The sequence below is a fragment of the Leuciscus leuciscus genome (genome assembly GCF_965113295.1).
Source record: "Leuciscus leuciscus genome assembly, chromosome: 6".
Taxonomy (NCBI): domain Eukaryota; kingdom Metazoa; phylum Chordata; class Actinopteri; order Cypriniformes; family Leuciscidae; genus Leuciscus; species Leuciscus leuciscus.
In genome coordinates, this window is record NC_138730.1 from 32,427,253 (window position 1) to 32,452,003 (window position 24,751).

General features: G+C 38.1%; 6 long non-coding RNA genes across 7 annotated transcripts; 1 reads left to right on the top strand and 5 right to left on the bottom strand.

Moving 5' to 3' along the window:
- Positions 1-26: 26 nt before the first annotated feature.
- On the bottom strand, positions 27-1,358 carry LOC309500434. Its single transcript, XR_014206585.1, has 2 exons — positions 1,108-1,358; positions 27-919 (listed from the first exon to the last, which is right to left on the bottom strand). It is a non-coding gene; the product is annotated as an uncharacterized lncRNA (long non-coding RNA).
- Positions 1,359-1,399: 41 nt separating this feature from the next.
- LOC309500450 lies at positions 1,400-2,806 on the bottom strand. Its single transcript, XR_014206606.1, has 3 exons — positions 2,485-2,806; positions 1,565-2,166; positions 1,400-1,447 (listed from the first exon to the last, which is right to left on the bottom strand). It is a non-coding gene; the product is annotated as an uncharacterized lncRNA (long non-coding RNA).
- Positions 2,807-6,523: 3,717 nt separating this feature from the next.
- LOC309500457 lies at positions 6,524-8,250 on the bottom strand. The gene is made up of 3 exons (XR_014206614.1): positions 7,924-8,250; positions 7,319-7,799; positions 6,524-7,146 (listed from the first exon to the last, which is right to left on the bottom strand). It is a non-coding gene; the product is annotated as an uncharacterized lncRNA (long non-coding RNA).
- Positions 7,657-20,376, top strand: LOC309500459. The gene is made up of 3 exons (XR_014206616.1): positions 7,657-7,774; positions 13,117-13,187; positions 20,279-20,376. It is a non-coding gene; the product is annotated as an uncharacterized lncRNA (long non-coding RNA).
- On the bottom strand, positions 10,367-13,199 carry LOC309500439. Of its 2 annotated transcripts, none has more exons than XR_014206592.1 (4): positions 13,008-13,199; positions 12,500-12,863; positions 11,957-12,074; positions 10,367-11,847 (listed from the first exon to the last, which is right to left on the bottom strand). It is a non-coding gene; the product is annotated as an uncharacterized lncRNA (long non-coding RNA). The 2 variants fall into 2 exon arrangements; XR_014206593.1 differs by having other exon boundaries at positions 12,496-12,863.
- LOC309500438 lies at positions 17,826-20,284 on the bottom strand. Its single transcript, XR_014206591.1, has 4 exons — positions 20,158-20,284; positions 19,665-20,032; positions 19,115-19,232; positions 17,826-18,997 (listed from the first exon to the last, which is right to left on the bottom strand). It is a non-coding gene; the product is annotated as an uncharacterized lncRNA (long non-coding RNA).
- Positions 20,377-24,751: the final 4,375 nt, after the last annotated feature.

Sequence of the window (24,751 nt, forward strand, 5' to 3'; positions counted from 1 at the left end):
TTAAAAAAATACACAAACAAATGGTCTTCGGTAATGATTCTCTTTACATCATTTTAATCAAATACAATACTGGCAATTAATTCACTTCGGTCTACCCAATTTCACCACTAAATATTGAATAGATTAAAAACAATGGTAACACTTTACAATAAGCTCTCATTATAGTTAACATGCAGTTAATGTTAGTTAGTTAGTTTAGCAGTAACTAAAAAAAGAAAAGAAAAAGAAAAAACATTTGCAATACATTTGTTAATTTATTAATCTTTTTTAACGTTAATTAAATACAACTGTTCATTGTTAGTTCATGTTAGCTCAGGTCCATTAAATAATATTAACAGATTCAACTTTTGATTTTAATAATGTATTGGTAAATGCTGAAACATTAACTAAGATTAATAAATGCTTTAGAAGTTTGTTAAAAAATGTGATTAACTAAAGTTAACAAATGGAACCTTATTGTAAAATGTTCCCCACATACTAGTGTGATTCAGAACAGATGTGGTAAAAATTTTAAATCAAGAGGATTCAGTGTTTGTATAGTATTAGTATATTTTTCAGTTCTTAAAAACACTTTGTCAAGCCAGATTCAGGTTTTTGTACGGCGCTGACGGGTTTCCTCTCACTGTGGGCTTCAACGCACAGAAGTACACTGCAGAGTCGGATACTTTCACAGAGGAGATCTCCAGATCCATAGAGGTTTTCTTTTCATTTAATTTCACTGACATGCCAGACTGCATGATTTCAGACTCCCCGCTGTTTTGCAGGATCAGAAGAAGGAAATGTGGACTTGACCTTGGATATTGACGATACCAGTACAAAGAAAGGGCTGAAGATTAGTTGCAAGACAACGTGACTTTATCCCCACTCTCCCTATAAACCTCAGTTTGGACAGGAGTGATGACATCTTCACAACTGCCAGCTGAAAAAGAGAAATTAGTATTTGTAAGGTTCATTATGGTCTTGTATTTTGGCTGATCTTTGTGAACCTGACCTCTGGAGGATTTATTGTACATGCAGGGATTATAAAGATCTCATAATGAAAAATCTGAAAAGTTTGTGGTTGCAAAATGGAAGTTATTAAATATAATCAAATATTGAGCTACTCACCTCTGAATGTAGATAGCAAGCTAAGTAAACAGAGTAACATTGTTCAGGCCGATGCTCTGACTGACAGCTCAGTTTGTAGCTAATCTATTTCAAAACCACATCCTCAGGATGGCCTAGATGGTGTCAGAACACTAAAGCCCCTCCTTCTGACCCCAAACACACATGTTTTAGGAGTTGGGGGTCCAGCTTTTGAAGACAGCCCCTAAATTATTAACAGAACAAACTTTAGAAATTTAAGGTGAACATTTTTATTTTATTTTATTTTATTATTGACATTTTATTGTATTGACATTTTTAATAATAACAGCTTCATCTGGTCCAATGTGATCACCAAGAGCAACTGGAAAGGAATTAAAAATTGTTATGTGAAAGCTTTGTGATAAATTCTGATTTATTAAGCTTTGAAATGATACATTAATGTTAAAAATTCATATACATTTTACAGGCTTTCAAATACCTGATGTAGCAATGAGAATTAGAACTAGCGATCTCCTCATCCTGAATGTACTGATCAGTTGTGTGCTTCTCTTCACAATCTCTTGAGGTGTTGATTTGTTTCTGTGTAGTCTCAAGTGGTTGATAGTACAACTTTCAGCTTTATGCAAATGCTTATGTTGCTGAGAATCATGAAAAGTGCTGCCCTCTTGTGGTGTGTGTGCAGACTCTCTGGTCTCATGGTTTCTAACATCTAAACCTTTGAGCTTTGAGCAGGTTTTTGTATGGAGTTCATGGTGTTTCCTGCCACTGTGGGCTGCAGTGCACAGTAATACATTGCAGAATCCGCCACATCTGCAGGGAAGATTTCCAGATTCACTATCTTGTTTGCTTTATCAACTGAGGCTGTCAGCCGAGGATGAGGAGGTGTAGCGTTCTGCATTTGTCCCGACTCCATGATTAGAATCAGGAATTCCGGTGGGGTGTTGTGGAGGTGTTGTCGATACCACTGTAGATTATTCATTGACACGGTGTAATGGTATTCACAAGAAATAGTCACTTTTTCTTTGACCTTTGTATGGACAGCCGGAGATGTTGGATTAATTGTGTCTTGTATACTGTCACCTGCATGGGAAGCATGTTGAATTAGCATTTGAAAGAAAATAAAGTCACATTTATTTGTAAAACTCTTTAGATAGTTTCAAAGCAGCTTTACAGAAATAAACAGGAAAATAACAGCATTGCAAAATTTGTATTACTTCAATTCAGATAAAGCAGCTCTACAGAAGGCAATAGTATCATTATTCAGCTCAATTTAAATCACTATTGATTTAATTCAGTTCATTCATGTCAATGTTGCAAAGCCACTAAAGTTAGCATCAAATATGCACTGCTAATGTGTAAAGAAAGTAAATGCATGTAGATATAGAACAGAAATCTTACCAATAAATGCCATTAAAACTATTAACAAACAGAAAGACATTGTTTTAAACGATGGTTTCCTCACTGAGCTTTGCAGAACTGCCATAACAGAATCCTTCAGACAACTGAAGCTCCCAGTCAGTGCTGTCAACAACCAATCACAGTGCAGTGATGTCACTGGCAGGTGTCACCAGATGCTAGACTCTAGATAGGGCTGTTACAAACTCTTAAATTGATGTTCTTGTCATCTCCAGTGGTAAATGTTAAATTCAATTCATATTAATTTTGTATAGCGCTTTTCACAATACATATAGTTTCAAAGCAGCTTTACAGAAAATGCATGTGTCTAGAGTGATCTGTTATCAGAGGTTATTGTGTCAAAGTACATACAAATCACGCAGTTAGCTAACAATGTATTAATTTATGGCAGAAACAATGAGCTCATTTAATTCATTATTACAAGTTGGGAAAATAATGATTATACAGAAATGTAGCACTGGTGATTCAGAGTTTGCATCATATAGTCCTCACAGGAGTTAAAGTCATCTCTTCACAGGTGTTAGGGCAATTCATTTAAAATAGGGCATTATGTAAATTAATGCTGATGTATGTTTACCAGCTCAATAACTTTTAATAAGTGCTGTCCATATAGCAAAACAAAACATCACAATCAGACGATGAAAGATTTCAAATTGGTGTTGCGTTATTGGCCTCTGTCTGACATTTTAGGTTATATCACATTGGTAGGACAGAAGACAGAAGTTTTAATCTGTGGAAAAGTCTATTTTATGTTCATCATTTTCCCCCAGGGAACATTTGTGTAATTATGCTGATTCAGAACATTTTAAGATTTATTATACATATTATCTTAAGATATTCTGTTGATTTAATAATAAAAAAATAAAAATTTATATAAAATTATATATTGTATGTACTATTTGTTATTGTATGATCCATTGTTTTAAGTATAAAAAGTGTATATATCATTTTATAAATAGGCTACTGTTATATATGTTACTGTATATATATATATATATATATATATATATATATATATATATATATATATATATATCAGCAGTGTTTTATCATACACTCTTGAAAATGAAGGTTCTTTTTTGGCATTGATGGTCTCATTAAAGGGGTGGTTCGGGATTTTTGACATCGGACCTCATTTTTAAGTCAGCCTGGTTGTTATTCATCAGTTGAGACATTTTTTTTTTTAAATGATCCAGTCCTTATATTTGGATAGTTAGCCGATGCTAGGCTAGCGCGAGTCAATGGTATATGTTAGCCAGCCATTAAAAAACGTTTTACCCACTCCACAGTGCACCAAACGCAAATCAATTATAACACTAGACTATCGATGTATATGTCCGTTGAGAGAATAATGTTAGAAATCAAACTTACCTTTCATCACATTGCATTAGTTATAATTTGTTCCCTGTAATCATAAGCCTTGTCTACAGCAGCAGCGGAGTGATTTTGATTACCTAGGCAACCGAGTGAGCCGGTACACACATGACGCAAGTGTATTTACCTGCCGCTGGTACACTGATTACAGTGCGCTTCTGTTCTGTGTTTACTTTTTGCCGCATTACTAACCGGAGCAAAGTAAAATTCCGCAGCTGCTGAGAAACTAGTTCCTTTGGGATCATTGAGATGAAAGGTAAGTTTGATTTCTAACATTATTCTCTCAACGGACATATACATCGATAGTCTAGTGTTATAATTGATTTGCGTTTGGTGCACTGTGGAGTGGGTAAAACGGTTTTTAATGGCTGGCTAATATACCATTGACTCGCGCTAGCCTAGCATCGGCTAACTATCCAAATATAAGGACTGGATAATTTTTACAAAAAAATGTCTCCACTGATGAATAACAACCAGGCTGACTTAAAAATGAGGTCCGATGTCAAAAATCCCGAACCAACCCTTTAAGAACCTTAAACATTCATGTAAACTTTCCATTGCACAAAAGGTACTTTACAGTAAAAAAAAAAAAAGGTTCATCAGATTATTAAAAATGTCTTCGCTCAAAGGAAAACATGCTTCTTTTAAGAACTGTTCAGTGAAAGGTTCTTTGGGAAACCAAAAATGGTTCTTCAATGGCATCACTGCGAAGAAAAGAAAACCTTTTGGAACCTTTATTTTTTAGTGTATACAGACAATGAGAGTGGCAACAAACTGTAATATGTGGGCTGTGAAGTTCAGGTTTATGTTAGAAAACTCAATATCCTGCTTTCACAGTGGGCCTCAAAGCACATAAGTACACAGAAGAGTCAGACAGATGAAGGTTCTGGACAGTCAGTGTAGTTCTTCTTGCTGCAGAATCCAGCAGGGACTGAAATCGCTTGTAGGGGAAGTCTTTGGAATTACTTCCATTTCCAAGATTGTGTCTTACTAATATATATTCTGGAGGTAAATGCTTAGTTTGCCTGTACCACAGCAAAGCAGGCATTGTGTCTGTTGTATTATATTCACACTTCAGGGTTACAGTCTCTCCAATGCAAGCTGAAGTTGTTGTTGTTGGTTGACGTACAGTATGTTGTCCTCTGCATTCTGTGGAGAGCACATACTGTAACATTATTTAACTCATACTGCCTGTCACAACACATTCTCAAACAGCATTTTCCTAAAAGAATGAAATTAATAAAAACGTGCTACATCACCTAGACAGAATATAACAATAAGGATATCCCTCAGCCAAGTTCTCATGATTGACCAAAAACAATCTGCTAAATAACTAAAACAATAGCTAAACGTAGACCTGACACCCGCTCTCACAGTCTGTTCAGCCTCTGAACTATCAGGGTTGAGTATCCTTTCACACAACATAACCGAGTTTCATTGTAGATCAAAACTCTGGGTGCTCCCTGCTGGTAAAATATAAAAATGCAGAATCATTCTCATGATCATTTCATTAACTTTTCTCTAAATCAGACTCAGGACCAAAGAGAAAGCTTAGAAAGACAAAAAAAAGTTTAAACATATTTAAACATAAGTTAAAACATATTCATTTCAGAAACCAAGAAATTATGTTCACAGTGACAATCACAGTTACATTGAAGTGCTGAAATGTGCTGAAATATGTTTTTATGCATATTGAACTGGTTCTTGCTTTTGATTTCTTTCATTCAATGTTCAGTGTTGTCATTTAAAACATGTTTGTGTAGTCTTTAAAAGAATAAATATCATCACAAATAATATTTGGTGGCCTTCCACCAAAACGGAGAACATACAGTAAATGAATACATGCAATATCTAAAATCTTATTTTTTTTTAGAAATAAACAAATTTTGTGCCACTTTGATGACAGTGATATTTTACATTTTCACTGTTTGATATGATATCATAAAGCCTCAAAAACATATTTCACAAGTTTTTCCGCCCAGTGTCGTGAGCCTAAAGGCCAATTTATACTTCTGCGTCGAGTGTACGCCGTAGTGTACGTCGTAGGCTACGCACGTAGGCGACGCCGTCGTGAGCATTTATACTTCTGCGAATGTCTGTGTTGATGTGCAGTTACACCGCCGAAACGCTAGTTGGCGCGGGTGGGTTTTAATGTTCCAGTTCCACTGTGTTTACATTCCTCGCGGCTATTTTGAGTTTAGGTTTCTACGAGCAATGGCGACTGAAGGAGTCATACAGATGGCTGTATTTCCGCACTTCTTCAAGCAATCTCTCAGTCACTTGGTCTTTTTCCATGGCTCTTCACTGATCTTCGGAATTTAAAAATGGCGGGCGGGCGGTGCAGAGTGTAGGAGGAAACGCGATGCTATCCAGCTGACCAATCACAGATCTTGCGGTCCGCGTCGCCGCGACGCGTAGTTACATTTTTGAGGAGGTGCGCGTCGGGGTACGGCGAAGGGTACGACGTATGGTACACGTCAATGCGTATGCTACGCCGTACCCTCTACGCGCACCCGACGCAGAAGTATAAATTGGCCTTAATGGACCACTAGATGGCAGATTAATCTTAAAATGTATGAACTTTATGATATTGTCTCTTTTTCATAATGACAGTCTTTATATTTTCTACTGTACATATTGTTAGGGCGATTACACTGTTACATTGTTTGAGTGATATGATATCTTAAGTGGTTGATGAAGGATTACATGATAGGAATTGAACATGTTTGTTTTTCAGAGCATTGAAAGCATTTGTTTTCATGAAATAAATGAGACGATGAACATTATTAGCAATTGTTTGGCTTGGAGAAACTGAAATCAGAATATTATCTACAGTTGAGCATAAAATCTTTGCCTTTTTGCAATGTCCTCAAATTAGAATGAAAGGAACTGTTTGTTATGGGTCTATATATTTTCTACTATGCTTAGGCAGGTTTTTGTGGCGTGTTCTAGTGTTTCCTGTCACTGTGGGCTCCAGGGCACAGTAATACAGTGCAGAGTCTGATACTTTAGCAGAGGAGATCTCCAGATCCACACGGTTTTTCTTTTCATTTAGTCTCACCGAAAACCGAGAATCCAGATTCTCTGCACTCTGGACCCGTCCAGAGGTTTGCAGAATTACTAAAATATATTCAGGAGCTGATTTGGGATACTGGCGGTACCAATGCAAACTTATTGCTGTTGAGTAGCTACAGGACAAAACGATAATGTCACCCTCCTCATGAAAGACCTCAGTTTGGTCTGATGTAATGAGACTCTCAAACCTTCCACCTGAAAATGATGATAAAAAGAATTAGAAAAATATTGCACTCTGAACTATAAAACACATTTTGGTTTTATTCGGCAAAAGTCTGACATCATTTACATTGTAATTATATTCAAATATGGTATATTATTAAGACAAACAAATAAAGTTGACTAAGCAATACTGAGTTATACTCACTCCCAACAGCACAGAGCAGGATAATTGTGATGAGCAGCATTATGCTGAAATGGCACGTCTGTGATGGCACTTGAGATCTTAAAGCAGCTTGAAGCTCCTCCCCCTAACTAAGAGTGAATAATGAGCATGATAAACTCTCATGCTGTTAGGTTTTTGTACAGTAATGTTTGATTTCCTGTCACTGTGGTCTGCAGAGCACAGAAATACAGTGCTGAGTCTTGTACTGTGGAAGAGGCGATTTCCAAATCTACACGATTTTTCTCCACATTCAGTTTTCCCGACAGGCGCTCGTCTGAACTCTCTATTACTTTTCCAGAGCTTTGAAGGATGAGCATGAGGAAATGAGGAGCTGAACTGTGATGCTGTCGATACCAAAGGAGACTGTATGCTGAGGAATACCTACAGGATAGTGTTATGTTCTCGTTCTCATTTGCATGCACTTCTGTGTGTTCTGAGGTAATGGTATCTGCAAGAGTGACATCTTAAAGATAAAAAAAAAAAAAAATAGGAGAAATATGTTGATTTCCACAGCTCAGTTGGCATTTAAAGAAGCATATTTTCAGTAATACAGTTACACAAACTGGGTAAAGAAAAAATATATTTACCTGCTACGGTTAAGATCCAAATGACTATGTACAGCAACATTGTGAGCCTAAGCAGAGCAAAATAAAGTAACAAGACAAGTGACAAATCTGAAGTCTCCTCTGGAAGCTCCGCCTCCTTCCTTAGTATGACATTTGTACAATCTTATGTTGTTTGAAGTATTTCTCTACTTTTTATATTTATAAGCAAGCCATAGACCTATAGCGATTATTGATTAATTGTCTAATGGCAGTTATTCAATCTAACAGCAATTATTTGAGATAAATTCAATAATTGTGCAGTTAAAATTTCAATGACCTTTTGCCAAAGAATATAAAACACTGTTGTAAAGTACAGTAAGTTAGTCAAAGGTATTCATTTCCAACAAAATACATTTTTGTGGGTTTAATCATCTGCATTATTATATTATATTATATTATATTATATTATATTATATTATATTATATTATATTATACATTTTCACAGCATTAAAGTAAATCATATAGGCCTGTTTTATTAGAATTTTTGTATTATATACGATTCCAAGTCATAAAATGACTTATTTTACACTGTAAGTGACATTATTATTATTTTATAAATTTGTATGACAATTAATAATCAACTCGGTAAAGATAATGATCATCAGGCCTAAAGGTTTATACAGTAAATTTGTAATCTTACATTTTCCAGGTGTGACCACATCTCTTGCTGCTCAGACTATTTACTGTAGGGAAGAAAACTATTTTGTGGTTTGAAAGACCACAGGTTTGTACATGATTTTTTGTACAGCCTGATAAATACATTTCACCACAGTGTTCTTCTAGCACACAGTAGTAGGAAGCAGTGTCCTCCAGCTTTAGATTGTTAATGATGAGAAAAGTGGATGTCTTTGAAGTTGCAGAATCATAGTGAGGATCTATGCTTTGAAAGTCTGTCTCTGATCGTGCACCCTTCTGCAGTAAAACTCAGGCGCCTGTCTTGGGATCAGCCTACCCTAAAAGAGCAAAACATGAGAGCTGCTTGATACATAAAAGCATGTGAGAGTCGCAGATTCCCCCTCTCTGCCAGTGACAGTTTTGGTCTTTGGTGCAATATGAGCACATGAAAGTGATTTCTGCAAAAAACACCAATGGACATTTAACTAAGAAAATGCTAAACTGTTTGTTAGATGTTGAAGTAATAGCGTTTTTGTACCTGCCAGCAATGTGATACAGAAGAGAAGTGATGTACATCTCCAAATTGTACAGTAATTATACCCTTGACCAGCGAATCCTTTGATTATTCTGTCAGCTTCTTATAAATGCAAGGGCATTATTGTTAGTGTTTGATTGGCTCATCCCATCATGAAGTATGTTACCACATCACAATGCAGAATTGATGCAGCCCCATTATCCAAACACAAAAACAGTAGGTGGCGACAAGTGACTGGAATGTTCTTTGATAGAGTCAAGTCACCTTTATTTATAGCGTTTTTTTACAAAGCAGATTGTTTCAAAGCAGCTTTACGGAGATAACAGGAAAATAATGCAGCAAAGTTTGTTTCCAGAAGAAAATAGCATCACAGTCCAGCTTAATTAAGTTAAGTGCATGATGTTTCATTTTTGTTGTAAAAACGTTATTTAGTTCATTTATATATACACTCACCTAAAGGATTATTAGGAACACCTGTTCAATTTCTCATTAATGCAATTATCTAATCAACCAATCACATGGCAGTTGCTTCAATGCATTTAGGGGTGTGGTCCTGGTCAAGACAATCTCCTGAACTCCAAACTGAATGTCAGAATGGGAAAGAAAGGTGATTTAAGCAATTTTGAGCGTGGCATGGTTGTTGGTGCCAGACGGGCCGGTCTGAGTATTTCACAATCTGCTCAGTTACTGGGATTTTCACGCACAACCATTTCTAGGGTTTACAAAGAATGGTGTGAAAAGGGAAAAACATCCAGTATGCGGCAGTCCTGTGGGCGAAAATGCCTTGTTGATGCTAGAGGTCAGAGGAGAATGGGCCGACTGATTCAAGCTGATAGAAGAGCAACTTTGACTGAAATAACCACTCGTTACAACTGAGGTATGCAGCAAAGCATTTGTGAAGCCACAAGACGCAAAACCTTGAGGCGGATGGGCTACAACAGCAGAAGACCCCACCGGGTACCACTCATCTCCACTACAAATAGGAAAAAGAGGCTACAATTTGCACGAGCTCACCAAAATTGGACAGTTGAAGACTGGAAAAATGTTGCCTGGTCTGATGAGTCTCGATTTCTGTTGAGACATTCAGATGGTAGAGTCAGAATTTGGCGTAAACAGAATGAGAACATGGATCCATCATGCCTTGTTACCACTGTGCAGGCTGGTGGTGGTGGTGTAATGGTGTGGGGGATGTTTTCTTGGCACACTTTAGGCCCCTTAGTGCCAATTGGGAATCGTTTAAATGCCACGGCCTACCTGAGCATTGTTTCTGACCACTTCCAGCAGGATAATGCACCATGTCACAAAGCTCGAATCATTTCAAATTGGTTTCTTGAACATGACAATGAGTTCACTGTACTAAAATGGCCCCCACAGTCACCAGATCTCAACCCAATAGAGCATCTTTGGGATATGGTGGAACGGGAGCTTCGTGCCCTGGATGTGCATCCCACAAATCTCCATCAACTGCAAGATGCTATCCTATGAATATGGGCCAACATTTCTAAAGAATGCTTTCAGCACCTTGTTGAATCAATGCCACGTAGAATTAAGGCAGTTCTGAAGGCGAAAGGGGGTCAAACACAGTATTAGTATGGTGTTCCTAATAATCCTTTAGGTGAGTGTATAGCCGCTCTGGAGAAAACTGTGATGCCATCGTCCAGCTCAGTTCAGTTCTCATCAATGGTGTCAATGCAGCCAGATCAATAATATTGTTGAATATTAAATTCAATGTCCCCAACTAAGCAAGCCAAAAGCCAATGGCGACAAAGGTGAAAAAGGCGACAGTAGCTGAGGAACCATAACTCCATCAGGTGACAAATGGAGAAACCTTGGGAGAAACCAAGCTCAGTCGAGGGCTCAGCAACGAACAAACAGTGTATGATTATGATTCAGGCAGCATTATAGGTCAGAAGTCAGATTGGATGGAACATTCAGAAAATTATCCAGTTCCAGTGAGTCATTCATTGATTGATTCATTCAACTGATTCGTCCAGAACTCTGATTCATTCAAGAACAAATGAGTGATCGACTGAATCATTCACTCAATTGATTCGTTCAAACATAGTTTGTTTGCATGGAGATGCCGCGTTTCTTCTGCGGCTTCGTTCGGAAATTTGCGTTGACGGAGCAAAAACAAAGTTCTGGCAATGTTTCTAAAATGTAAGTTACTCAGTATTTACATGTTGTTAATAATATTCAGAACCATGCTGACAATATAAAGCTCACTAAGTAATCACTAATATTACCTGATGTAAACATTTCACCCTACTGTAGGTTACATGCAACTCTTTGTTTATTTCCAGCAGGTGTTACCATATCCTGCAATTTGGCTCTGTGGTTTATAAAGAAAAAAATGTGGTTTTATATTCATTTGATAACTTATTGTTCAAAGCAAGTTTTCTGAGTGAGTTTTTGTAAAGCCTCCCAGGCATTTTGTAACACTGGGCTGATACTCTTAGAGCACAGTAATACAGAGCTGAATCTGACAATGTTACAGTTGTAATGGTCAGTGAGGTGGATGTCTGGGATGTAGTTGATCCAAATCGACGGTCTGGTATATTCTCATATGTCTGTGATCGTCCGCCTTTCAGCAGTATATATTGTGGCTGTGTGTTAGAAAACTGTCTGTACCAATAAAGGAAAACATTGTTGCTGCTTGAATCGTATGAACACTCCAGTGTCACTGAATCTCCTTCTGTACTGATAACACTGGTCTTCTGGCCACTGGGTCCAATCCGATCCTGACAGATAACACCTGGAAGGAAGTTGTTTTAATAAGATACATTTGTTTAAATTAAGATGTGTATAAATATTTAAAGATCTGAATAAGCGTGCAAATTATGTATTGGAACTGTGGATTGTACCTGATACTATAAGGAGAATCACCAGATATTTTTCTATTTGTTGACTGGCCATTTGGACTCTTTCCATGATCACATCAGATGAGTCTTAATGTTTCTTGAGATGTTGATCTTTAAATGTCTTGGGGTGAATGCAAAAGCAGGAAGTACAAATGATGTCAACTGTTTGTCATACATGATTCATCTGACTTGTAGGTTCCACAAAGAAAAAAAAAAAAAAGAAAAAAAAGTTATTTTTTTGTTAACTGTTCCTACGATTTCCAGCAGGTGGCGAGCTAATATCATACAAGTACTAGGCTATATATACTTCTGAGCAACTCCTCTTGTACATAAAAGCCTATTACAACATTTTTTAGTAGTTGTTGTGTTATGTATTTGAGTAGTGTTCTTGTGATTCAGTTTTTTTTTTTGCATGAAAACTATTTTATTGATTTATTGATTGCTTCTAAAAACATGTATTTAATATATGGACATGGTTTTATTTTATTTATTTATTTATTTGCAGATATTTTATGAAGACATGCAATGCATTGTACATTCACCTACACAGTGTTGCTGTTGAGAGGGTTTTTGTACAGTGTTCTTGTGTTTCCTGTCACTGTGGGCTCCATGGCACAGTAATACATTGCAGAGTCTGTCACTTTAGCAGTGGAGATCTCCAGATGCACATGGGTTTTCTTTTCATTCACTTTTCCAGAGAACCGAGGATCTCGATCCACAATTTCTGACTTTTGTGAAACTTTTCCTGTGGACTGTATAATGAGCATAAGAAATTCTGGAGCTGATCCGGGATATTGTCGATACCACTGTAGTGTTGATGCTGAGGAGTAGTTACAGGACAGAGTAACATTTTCTCCCTCTTTCTCATAAACTTCAGTCTGGACTGGTGTGATATTTGCAAAACTGCCACCTTCAAAATTTAATCAAAATGCATGGCAATTTAATGTACATAAAAACAAAAACAATAACTAACACAAACAACACACGCATTAATAACAAGACATAGAAGAATAGAAGAGACAAACAAATATTCTGCCTGCAATGGAATACTTACATATAAGAGAACAAATCAGACCAGTTAAGAAGAGCAACATGTTGATAAGCATGATGAAGTTGTAGTTCTGTTGTTCAGCTAAACTTTGCATTCTTTCATTGTCAAACAGAAGATGTCTCAAGCAAGCTCCTCCCCTTAAAGCTGCAATTGAAAAACAGACTGAGCAACAGTATTATGAAGGTAAAAGAGTAGCAAAACTCAAGAGCAAGAAGATGTGAATTTGAGAACTTGTACAATAAATATTCTTACTTGTACCCTAAAATTTACACTCACAGCTCCAATGTGAAAACCTGTAATATAAAAATCTGAAGTTGAAGTTGAGATTTTGCACTCACAGACATTAGTCACAAACCTGTATTCTGAATTTGCAGTTGCAGACAAGTAGTCACAAATGTGTAAAATGCCATTCACAAAAATACAATGACAGACACAAACTTGTAGTACATAGTTGCACTTATTCTTTCATTCACTTGCAACTTCTCAAATCTGTCACTGCAATTTCAAATGTCGCGCCTTGACTTTTGCAACTACTTTCGCAATATATTACTCTGAACAAAATTATAAATGCAACACTTTTGTTTTTGCCCCCATTTTTCATGAGCTAAACTCGAAGATCTTAGACTTTAACTCTTTAGAACCTGAAGCTAAAAAAGGTGTTTTTCACATATTTAGATTTGTTTACTGTAAAATTCTAAAACAATGTGCTATCTTCATGTGCAAGGTGTCATCTTTTTCAGAAAATAAATAGCTTTCAACAAATTACAGTTATTGACCATTACTGTGTGTGGTGAGTTTGTAAACAGAATTTAAATAGACAAAAAACAAAAACAAAAAAAAATAGAATAAATGTACTGATTTTTCTTTGAAAAAACAAACAGAAAAATCACGAATGAAAGTAACTAACATTTAAAAAGTTGAAAAGTGAACTATAATATATATATACATTATACAAGTCTTTTTTGTGACATTGGGTTGCACAGTTTTCATTTAGGACACTTTTTCACTTATAAATGCATGCATACAGTACATAGGCACGCACACATACACATGCACAGACCACATGCTAAGATACGTGAAAGAGGTTCTTTCACCTCCATCCGCCTCCCAAGTTTAATTAAAAACTGCTTCTGCAGTTAAAAATAACTTCTGCTGTCTACCACTTCTTTCGCCATGTATTTGTTCATTTCTTTTATTATTTTATGCAATCCAAAACACTCTAACCTGCCGCGCTTCGTATCTCTGTTCAAATCCTTCCTTCCCTCTCTGCCAGAAAGCTGCTGTCATTTCAGAAAATCAGTCAGTATCTGGTGTGACCACCATTTGCCTCACGCAGTGCAACACATCTCCTTTGCATAGAGTTGATCAGGTTGTTGATTGTGGCCTGTGGAATGTTGGTCCACTCCTCTTCAATGGCTGTGCGAAGTTGCTGGATATGGGCAGGACCTGGAACACGCTGTCGTATACGCCGATCCAGAGCATCCCAAACATGCTCAATGGGTGACTTTCACGGTGAGTATGCTGGCCATGGAAGAACTGGGATGTTTTCAGCTTCCAGGAATTGTGTACAGATCCTTGCAACATGGAGGTGTGCATTATCATGCTGCAACGTTAGGTTGATGGTCACGGACACCAACGGACTCCAGCACGGCATGGACACCAACGTCTCCGGCACGGAGACCACCCACTGTCTCCGGCACGGACACCAACGTCTCCGGAACAGACACCACCGTCTCCGGCACGGACACCAACGTCTCTGGCACGTCTCCGCCACGGACAAGTGCATGGACACCACCGTCTCCGGAACGGACACCAAAGTCTCCGACACCAAAGTCTCCGACACAGACACCAACTTCTCTGGAATGGACTCCACCGTCTCCGGCACGGACACCACCGTCTCCGACATGGACACAAACATCTCCGGAATGGAAACCACCGTCTCCGGTACGGACATCGCCGTCTCTGGCATGGGCACCACCGTCTCCAGAAAGTCTCCACCATCTCTGGCTTGGACAAGTGCACAGACACAAACGTCTCTGGCACGGACCCAACCGTCTCTGGAACGGACACCAAAGTCTCCGACACAGACACCAATGTCTCCGGCACGGACACCAACGTCTCCGGAATGGACACCACCGTCTCCGGCATGTCTCTGCCATCTCTGGCTTGGACAAGTGCATGGACACCAACGTCTCCGGCACAGACACCACCGTCTCTGGAATGGACACCACCGTCTCTGGAATGGACACCACCGTCTCCGGCACGGACACCAATGTCTCTGGCACGTCTCCGCCGTCTCCGGCACGGACAAGTGCACGGACACCACCGTCTCTGGAACGGACACCAAAGTCTCCAACACAGACACCAAAGTCTCCAACACAGACACCAAAGTCTCCAACACAGACACCAAAGTCTCCAACACAGACACCAAAGTCTCCGACACAGACACCAACGTCTCCGGCACGGATGTCTCCGGCACAGACACCAACGTCTCCGGAATGGACACCACCGTCTCAGGCACGGACACCAACGTCTCTGGCACGTCTCCGGCACAGACACCACCGTCTCAGGCACGGACACCAACGTCTCTGGCACGTCTCCGGCACAGACACCACCGTCTCCGGCACGGACACCACCATCTCTGGCACGTCTCCAGCACGGACACCAACGACTCCGGCACAAACACCACCATCTCCGGCACAGACACCAACGACTCCAGAATGGACACCAACTTATGATGATCGAATTGTGAAAATCTTGAAAAAATAGGAAAAATTTACATTGTTACTAGTAGCAATTCAATTGTTGATATCAAGAATAGACATTTGAACTAGTGAATTCTTGAATATTGAAAATAAAGGATTTACTAGAAAGAATTGTATTTCTGATATGTGAAATTGGAATTTCAACTAGTAAGAAATCAATTGTTGATAATCAACAATTGAATTTGAATGGCAGCCTATGGTGACATTTCACTAGTGAACAGGGGTTAAAGTGGGCCGGAACGGTCCGGAACTGATAAATTAAAAAAATAGATAAATTAATATCAATGATAGCGCGATGGTAGGCTATTGTTAAAAAAAAGTAAAAAGTAAGGAAGCGTCGTGACGTAGAACTCAAAAACTTCCAAAAACTCAATATCCTCTTCTCTAATATCAAAATCCCCCGACATTTTCTTTTAAATACACGTTTTTTAAATCGCGGAAATCCTGAGTGGAGTTTTGTTTTGCTCTGCTCTCTGGCTGCGCTGTCGCGTTCGTTCTACGTCACGACGCTTCCTATGCTACTACGTCATACGCCAGCATCCATCTCCCGTGAACGCGCGTCGACCGTTGCCAGAAGCCAGTTATTTTCATTTATAAAGTTTTAAATAGCCTATGTATATTTTTACGACAAAACCGCACGGATTACCCTCAGAAGGCCTTCGTTTATCCCCCTGGAGCCGGATGGATTACTTTTGTGAAGGATGCATGCACATTTTTGGGACTTGAAGGAGGTGGACCCCATACCTTGACATTATAACCACTGAAAGATCTAAGACATTTTCTAAAATAACTGAAAATGTGTTCGTCTGAAAAATTATTGACATATGCATCTCGAACGGCTTGAGGGTGAGTAAATCATGGGTTTAATATAATTTTTGTCCGAACTATCCCTTTAAGCCATGTTCCGTGACATCAGGGCTGCGTTCAGCCCCGGCAAAACGTTGCACAACGTTTTTTAAACAGAAACGGTGATGCGTTGAACACACTGTTCTGATGACGCAAGAGTTGCAACTATGGCAGCTGAGAAGGCTCATTCTTTGTGTTCTTTGTGAAGAATTTTCTGAGCCTGATGAAGTCGGTATAAATATGTGTTTAATACTACAAAATATGCTCGATGTTACAGTTACTGCACTTGCCGCCCAGAACAAAAGAGAACATCCCAATCGAGTGAAGGGATTGCTGAAACTGAAATGGAAGCACACATCTTACCTAATTCAGACTAAAATACATCTATTTAGCCTCACATACTGACTTTATTTGTAGGTCATACTGTTTTAATACCCTGTATTTTCTTTCTCATTTTTAGGAAAAGCACTTAATTACCATTGTTTATTTCTATACCAAATGTCATACACTTGCAATGAAGCTAAAAATATAAACAACTACATCATTATGTTGATATCCTATATTTTTACAATAAAACTTACGACAAACATGTCTTCTAATATCCTCAGTTGTTGCGTATACCGAGCTGCATCGAACACATTTGTAAATTACTTTCCTTGAACCCATTGTGCAAGTTCACTTTAATACCCCGTGTTTTATATACATGTTGCTGCTGATTGGACTGCAGTTCTGACACACCCACCAAACAAGAGAAAACGTATCTCAAACCCCGTTGCACACCGGTGCACGCCGTTTCCAGGAAACATGACGTTCAACCCGGAAACCGTAGCAAAACGTTGCGCACCGTTTTGAACTTGAACATGCCCCAGGTTTCGTGACATCATTGCATACAAAATAAGTCCCATTTAATTGACTAGGCACCAACCAATAAAATTACTCATTTGCGCCCTGCCCCGCCTTTCTCTCTCGCCACCACTGAGTTTGCAAGTGCACAAGTTAGTTTTATATGGGCCATCATCGCGAAAATGGTTGTAAAAGTCAAGGTGTGAAATTTGAAATTGCAGTGACAGATTTGAGAAGTTGCAAGTGCCTAACTGTGATTGTACTGCGAACGTGAATGAAAGAATAAGTGCAACTATGTACTTTGTGTCTGTCATTGTATTTTTGTGAATGGCATTACGCTATTTCAATGTCTTTGCACATGCGCAGTCCTTTCAGTTTCGGTTTTCAATCCGATCAAGTGTTTTCATGTTCTCTTGATCGGATTAGAAAACCACCCCTTTCAATCCGATCGAAATTTCACTCGGATCGAGCTCAATCTAATCGATTTAGGTGTTTACATGAAGGCTTTTCAGTCCAATTGAGCCGTCAGTGCGATTACTAATGGATTATTTGGTTGCATGTAAATGTAGTGGGCTTAATGGCACAGTAGTGCATCGTTGAATCCATCAATTTAGTTGAGGAGATCTTCACATTTTCAAACATTTTCATGCAGATTTCCAAGAAATTGAGGATCAACACTAACCAAATTCTGATGTTTGTGTAACTTTTCCATAAGCATGTAGAATGACAAAAAAATATTTTGGAGCTTGTCCGGGATATTGGCAATACCACTATGGAGTAAAGCGTGGTTACAAGACCTTTGGATTCACTAAATCATTCACTCAATCGATTCGTTCAAACATAGTTTGTTTGCTGGGAGATTCCGCGTTTCTTCTGTTGCTTTGTATTGAATTATTTGCGTTGACGGAGCAAAAACAACGGCAATATTGTTTCTAAAATGTAAGTTACTCAGTATTTACATGCTGTTAATATTCAGAACAATGCCTGGATTATATAAAGCATACAAATTAATCACAAAAATTACCTGATTTAAACATTTCAGCTCGTGTTTACTGTAGGTCACATGCAACTCTTTGTTTATTTCCAGCAGGTGTTACCAAATCATGCAGTTTGGCTCTGTGGTTTATACAGAAACAAATGAGGTTTGATATTCATTTGATAACTTACTGTTCAAAGCAAGTTTTCTGAGTGAGTTTTTGTAAAGCCTCCCAGGCATTTTGTAACACTGGGCTGATACTCTTAGAGCACAGTAATACAGAGCTGAATCTGACAATGTTACAGTTGTAATGGTCAGTGAGGCGGATGTCTGGGATGTAGTTGATCCAAATCGACGGTCTGGTATATTCTCATATGTCTCTGATCATCCGCCTTTCACCAGCACAAATTGTGGCTGTGTGTTAGAAAACTGTCTGTACCAATAAAGGAGAACATAGCTGCTGCTTGAATCGTATGTACACTCCAGTGTCACTGAATCTCCTTCTGTACTGATAACACTGGTCCTCTGGCCACTGGGTCCAATCCGATCCTGACAGATAACACCTGAAAGGAGGTTGTTTTAATAAGATACATTTGTTTAAATTAAGATATTTATAAATATATAGATATTTAAAGATCTGAATAAGCATGCAAATTATGTATTGGAATTGTGGATTGTACCTGATACTATAAGGAGAATCACCAGATATTTTTCTATTTGTTGACTGGCCATTTGGACTCTTTCCATGATCACATCAGATGAGTCTTAATGTTTCTTGAGATGTTGATCTTTAAATGTCTTGGGGTGAATGCAAAAGCAGGAAGTACAAATGATGTCAACAGTTTGACATACATGATTCATCTGCATTTCTCTAAGAAAAAGAAAAAAGAAATATTTAAATGTGTTAACTGTTCCTACGATTTCCAGCAGGTGGCGAGCTAATATCATACAAGTACTAGGCTATATATACTTCTGAGCAACTCCTCTTGTACATAAAAGCCTATTACTAAAAATATTAGTAGTCGTTGTGTTATGTATTTGAGTAATGTTCTTGTGATTCAGTTTTTTTGCATTAAAACTATTTTATTATGACACAACTATTTTATTGATGTATTGATTGCTTCTAAAAACATGTAGGCCTAAGCCCATTTAATATGGACATGGTTTTATTTTATTTATTTATTTATTTGCAGATATTTTATGAAGACATGCAATGCATTGTACATTCACCTACACAGTGTTGCTGTTGAGAGGGTTTTTGTACAGTGTTCTTGTGTTTCCTGTCACTGTGGGCTGCAGGGCACAGTAATACACAGCAGAGTCTGTCACTTTAGCAGTGGAGATCTCCAGATGCACATGGGTTTTCTTTTCATTCACTTTTCCAGAGAACCGAGGATCTCGATCCACAATGTCTGACTTTTGTGAAACTTTTCCTGTGGACTGTATAATGAGCATAAGAAATTCTGGAGCTGATCCGGGATATTGTCGATACCACTGTAGTGTTAATGCTGAGGAGTAGTTACAGGACAGAGTAACATTTTCTCCCTCTTTCTCATAAACTTCAGTCTGGACTGGCGTGATATTTGCAAAACTGCCATCTTCAAAATCAAGAATCAAAATTCATGGAAATATAATGTACATAAAAACAAACAACATACTCATTAATAACAAGAAAAGTAATAGAAGAGACAAACAAATATTATGTCTGCAATGGAATACTTACATATAAGAGAACAAATCAGACCAGTTAAGAAGAGTAACATGTTGATGATAAGAAGGATGAAGTTCTAGTTTAGCACAAACTGTTGTTCAGCTAAACTTTACATTCTGTCCTTGTCAAACAGAAGATGTCTCAAGCAAGCTCCTCCCCTTAAAGCTGCAATTGAAACAGCATTGAAAAACAGACTGGGCGGAAGTATAGAGTGGAGTCAACATGAACACACAGGTCAGAAGTTTTGTTGTGGTGCTGATCAGAATGGCTGTCTGAAGTAAAACACAAGTTAAAGCTTATGACACTCACTCCTTAAGAGACTCTTTCATGTCTGATAGTGTTAGATGCAGTTGTCTGATATTGTCTTGATAGTGATGTGGTGTGTGACCTTGTTGGAGGTTTTGTACTGTGTAGTTTGTTTTCCTGTCACTGTGGACTTCATGGCACAGTAGTGCAATGCTGAGAATCCGTCACTAGTTGAGGAGATCTTCAGATCCACTTTTTTTTTTTATTATTAATTTTTCCAGGAAATTGAGGATCTACACTAACAAATTCTGATGTTTATGTAACTTTCCCAGTAGCATGTAGAATGACAAAAACTTTGGAGCTTGTCCAGGATAATGGCAAAACCACTAAAGAGTGATTACAAGACCAGACCTCTAGACGGAACATCTCATTTTGAATTGGAGTGATGATGACATTCCCAAAAGAGTCAAAATTCATACAACATCATGCAATCATGTATTGAAACATCATAACACTTATGATGTTAGTTTAAAGTTGTAATGACAATAATTCAGTATATATTTAATCCATAAAATGAAAAAATAAAAATAAAATGCTTGGGCAAATAAGGTTTATTGGGATTTTAGCAAGGAAAATGTATTCTCAGAGTCTCTTTTGTGGAAAGGATTACTATGGAATGGCAAAAACAATGAATTAAAATCTCCCTTTATAGTTTCCTCCTAGCACAAGTTTTTCTTCCAACAGGTGTCACAGTATTGTGTTGTGGTTTACACAAGATAAAGTTGTGGTTTAATTCTTATTTGAATCAAGGCAAAAACTGCATGTGAGTTTTTGTAAAGCCTCTCAGGCATTTTGTATCACTGGGCTGCTACTCTTAGAGCACAGTAATAGAGAGCTGAATCTGACAGAGTTACACTGTTAATAATGAGTTCAGTGGATGATTGTGATGTAGTCGACTGAAACCGTTGACGGTCTGGTATATTCTCAGAACCGCTCCGTGACTGGGCACCTTTATACAGTAAAAATTCAGGTTTTCCATTAGGATACTGTCTATACCAGTAGAGATAGATGTAAGTGCTGCTTGCATCATACGAGCAGCTCAGTGTCACAGACTCTCCTTCATTTCTGTTTATATTAGTTTCCTTGTCTTTTGGTTCAATGCTGTCAGACAGAAACCCTGCAAGAGAATTAGACAGATTTCATGACAGGTCAGAAGGCTTGTCTACTTATCCAAACATTAACATTTATAAATGAAAATTACAATACCAAAAATGGTTTCTTCAACAAAATATATAGAATTATTTATTTATTTTTAAATGTACATTATATTTGAGTCTGTTTAGATTAAAAGTTTTATACCTGGCACAGATATAAGAATCATCAAAAAACATCTCTCCATGTTGAGATTTAGCAACTAGCTTTATAAACTAAAGCTAAACAGTAAATGTATGATTGTAGTAGTGTATTGTGAAGCTGTCATGTGGGTGTGGTTTAGTTAGACCTCCTTCTCTGTCTTTCCTTATGTCTTTCCCTCAGTGTATGAATAGCTCAAAAACTAACTATGCTTTTTGTTGAATAAGTATTTTTCTCCAATAATTCAATTTAATCAGCAAGTGTGTGACTTGATTATGTTCATTATCTTACTATAAGGATCATTCAAAGCTAAACAGAATAGAGGCTATTTAGTGGAGTTAGAATATTTAATATTTGAAAGTGGGGTTTGTGCTTGTAGCATTATTGCAGTCTAGAGTCACATTTTGTTAGGATGTGTTGATTAATATCTATATAATGATTGATCAAGTGCAATGAGGGAGGAAAAACTAAATCTTTAGGCCTAGGCCTATACCCATACCTTTAAATCGGTCACACAATGATTCAGTTAAGTAAATTTCACAATCCTATGTGAAGCATGTTTATATTTTACCCAGGTAATTATATTATGCACTGAGGACTAGAGGTCTTCACGGGTCCAAAAATTCGTGCCCGAACCCGAAAGAGACCCGTAATGTGCTAAACCGAACCGACCCGGACCCGTCTATTATTTCAAAAGCTGGACCCGGACCCGTGCAGATCCGAGAAATGCCTAACCGGACCCGACCTGGACCCGTCTATTATTTTAAAGCTGGACCCGAAACCGCCGGGAAGACACAGACCCGACTGGACCCGATTGTCATATATTCCACCTTAAACTGCTATTACAAGTCAATAAACCTGTTGCGAAAAATACAACTTTTTGTCTTACCTAATTTAAGGAGCCATGGAAGCGTAGTAGTCTCCTCTCCCTTCCTTGTAACGTTAACGTTACCTGACTGGCTGTGATCATGCATTACAATCCTCCGACAAGAAAGTTATTCATGTTATTCCTCTAGTTATTCCAAGTCCAAGCTTAATCCACTCATTATTTCAGCTTCAAAAGTCCACTTGATGTCACGGTGACGGATGACAAATGCAACTTTGCACATGTAACATACATTCTGACTCGAGTTAACTCCAAGGGGCAACATTCTGATCTGAAAAATGAAGCCTACCCGGAAGTGCGAAAAACTGCAATACATCGAAAATCCGCTAGGGGAAGGTCCCAAAAGGGAGCAAATGTCCATAGCCCCCATGTTAAAATGTCCGTTTTCACAGCATAAAATCATGTTTTTACAGGTTGGTCCCATGGACTTTTATTGGATTTTTCGATAGGTTCCGAGTGCCTGACAACGGCGAGGGTAGTGAATTTTTTTCTAACTCGTTAGTTTAGATAGTATTTAGATATAAAATGTATGACAATAAGGGCGTGGTTAACTTTGATTGACAGCTTGATTGACAGCTGAAAGGCAGAATGACAACATAAGAAGCGCCATTTTTTAATACAGTTGACATATAATACTACTGTTTCTGTATCATGAAATGTAGTTTTAAGAGTTTTTCAGGTGAGAATGTAGTTGTTTAAAGCTCAAATCTGTGGTTTATTTATAAAGATTTATGAAAATTGTATCCAGTTGTGAGATCCAGCGATGACCGGGCGCTCGGCGCGATGTACCCCGCCTGGAGCAGCCTTTCATCGGCTAGACGTTTTGAGGTTTGCCGCTGACTCTGGCGTCTCTGTAGTGGTTAAACATGAGATATAATTCGTCTTGTCTATATCTAACGGGCGATTTTTGGTCTCGTGGGCAATCGTTTTGGCTGAGGGGAAGTTTCATAACTTTATAAGCTATATTTAACTTGTACCGTTGTATGGTTAGACTAGATCGAGCGCATGACTTTTTATGTTTGACTGAATTGTTTGCTTTATTTGTATAGCTTCTTGTAACTTTACCTTTTACTTATACTTTTATAATAGCTAATATTGATAAAACTGAAATTTAACAAAAAGAGACTGGGTTGAGTTTTGTCATTTTAAATTTTAATACAACGAAGATGATCTGTAATGTTGTTTACTGCAACATCTGTTGTTTAGTACAAATGCACATATTGCCTGGACCATATTAAAATGTTTAATATTTTTATATTATATTTAAAACGAAAAGAGGCAGGTTTGTGTTTTATATTTCGTTTTGTTATAAATAGGCAAACGTTATGTGCAGTGAATATAATCAATACGCGTCGCCTGAACCACATTTGTGTGGCTATAATGTTTAAGATTTCTTTAAATGAAAACGAAAAGAGTTAGTATGGTGTTTTATAACATATTTCGTTGCCTAAAATATACACAGAGATAACCGGAGTAGCAGAGCGAGCTGAGTGACGCGCGCTGCGTCAGAAGGTGGGCGGGGTTAGGGTTTCCCAAGATTTTCCAAGATGGCGCCGCCCATACCCCCCATAAACGGCTTCAAACCCGTTCTTCAGAAAGTCTATGGGTGACGTCACAGACGCTTTGTCCATATTTTTTACAGTCTATGGTTAACTCGCATAATAACTTTGACTGTTTGCCCTTTTGAACTAACGTTATAATAACGATTGCTCGTTCAGTGCCATGGCCGCTGACGTTATTTATTTGCTATCATCTCCGTGCTCTCTGCTCTGCATCGAGTCTGAATCTGACCACTAAAACTTTAAGATTAAACAAGACTGTTAATTTATATTGTAAAATCTAAAGCGCGGTTTGGCGGTCCCTCACTGAAACTCTGCTGGTTGCCATAGAAACATGACACGCGCTTGAGACTGCACATGCACGCTAGCTGGATCAACCTAAAATATGCTTTTTAACGCAATTTATTTTGAGTGTCCTAATTTTACAAGTTGCAAGTTACAAAAAAACACAAGCAGTGTCTAATCACGGCCGGGTTTTCTCCGAGTCTGATCTAATGACTCCGATCGCACGGGTATTACACACAATGTTAAACAGACCCGGGACCCGAAGTAATAAATTCGG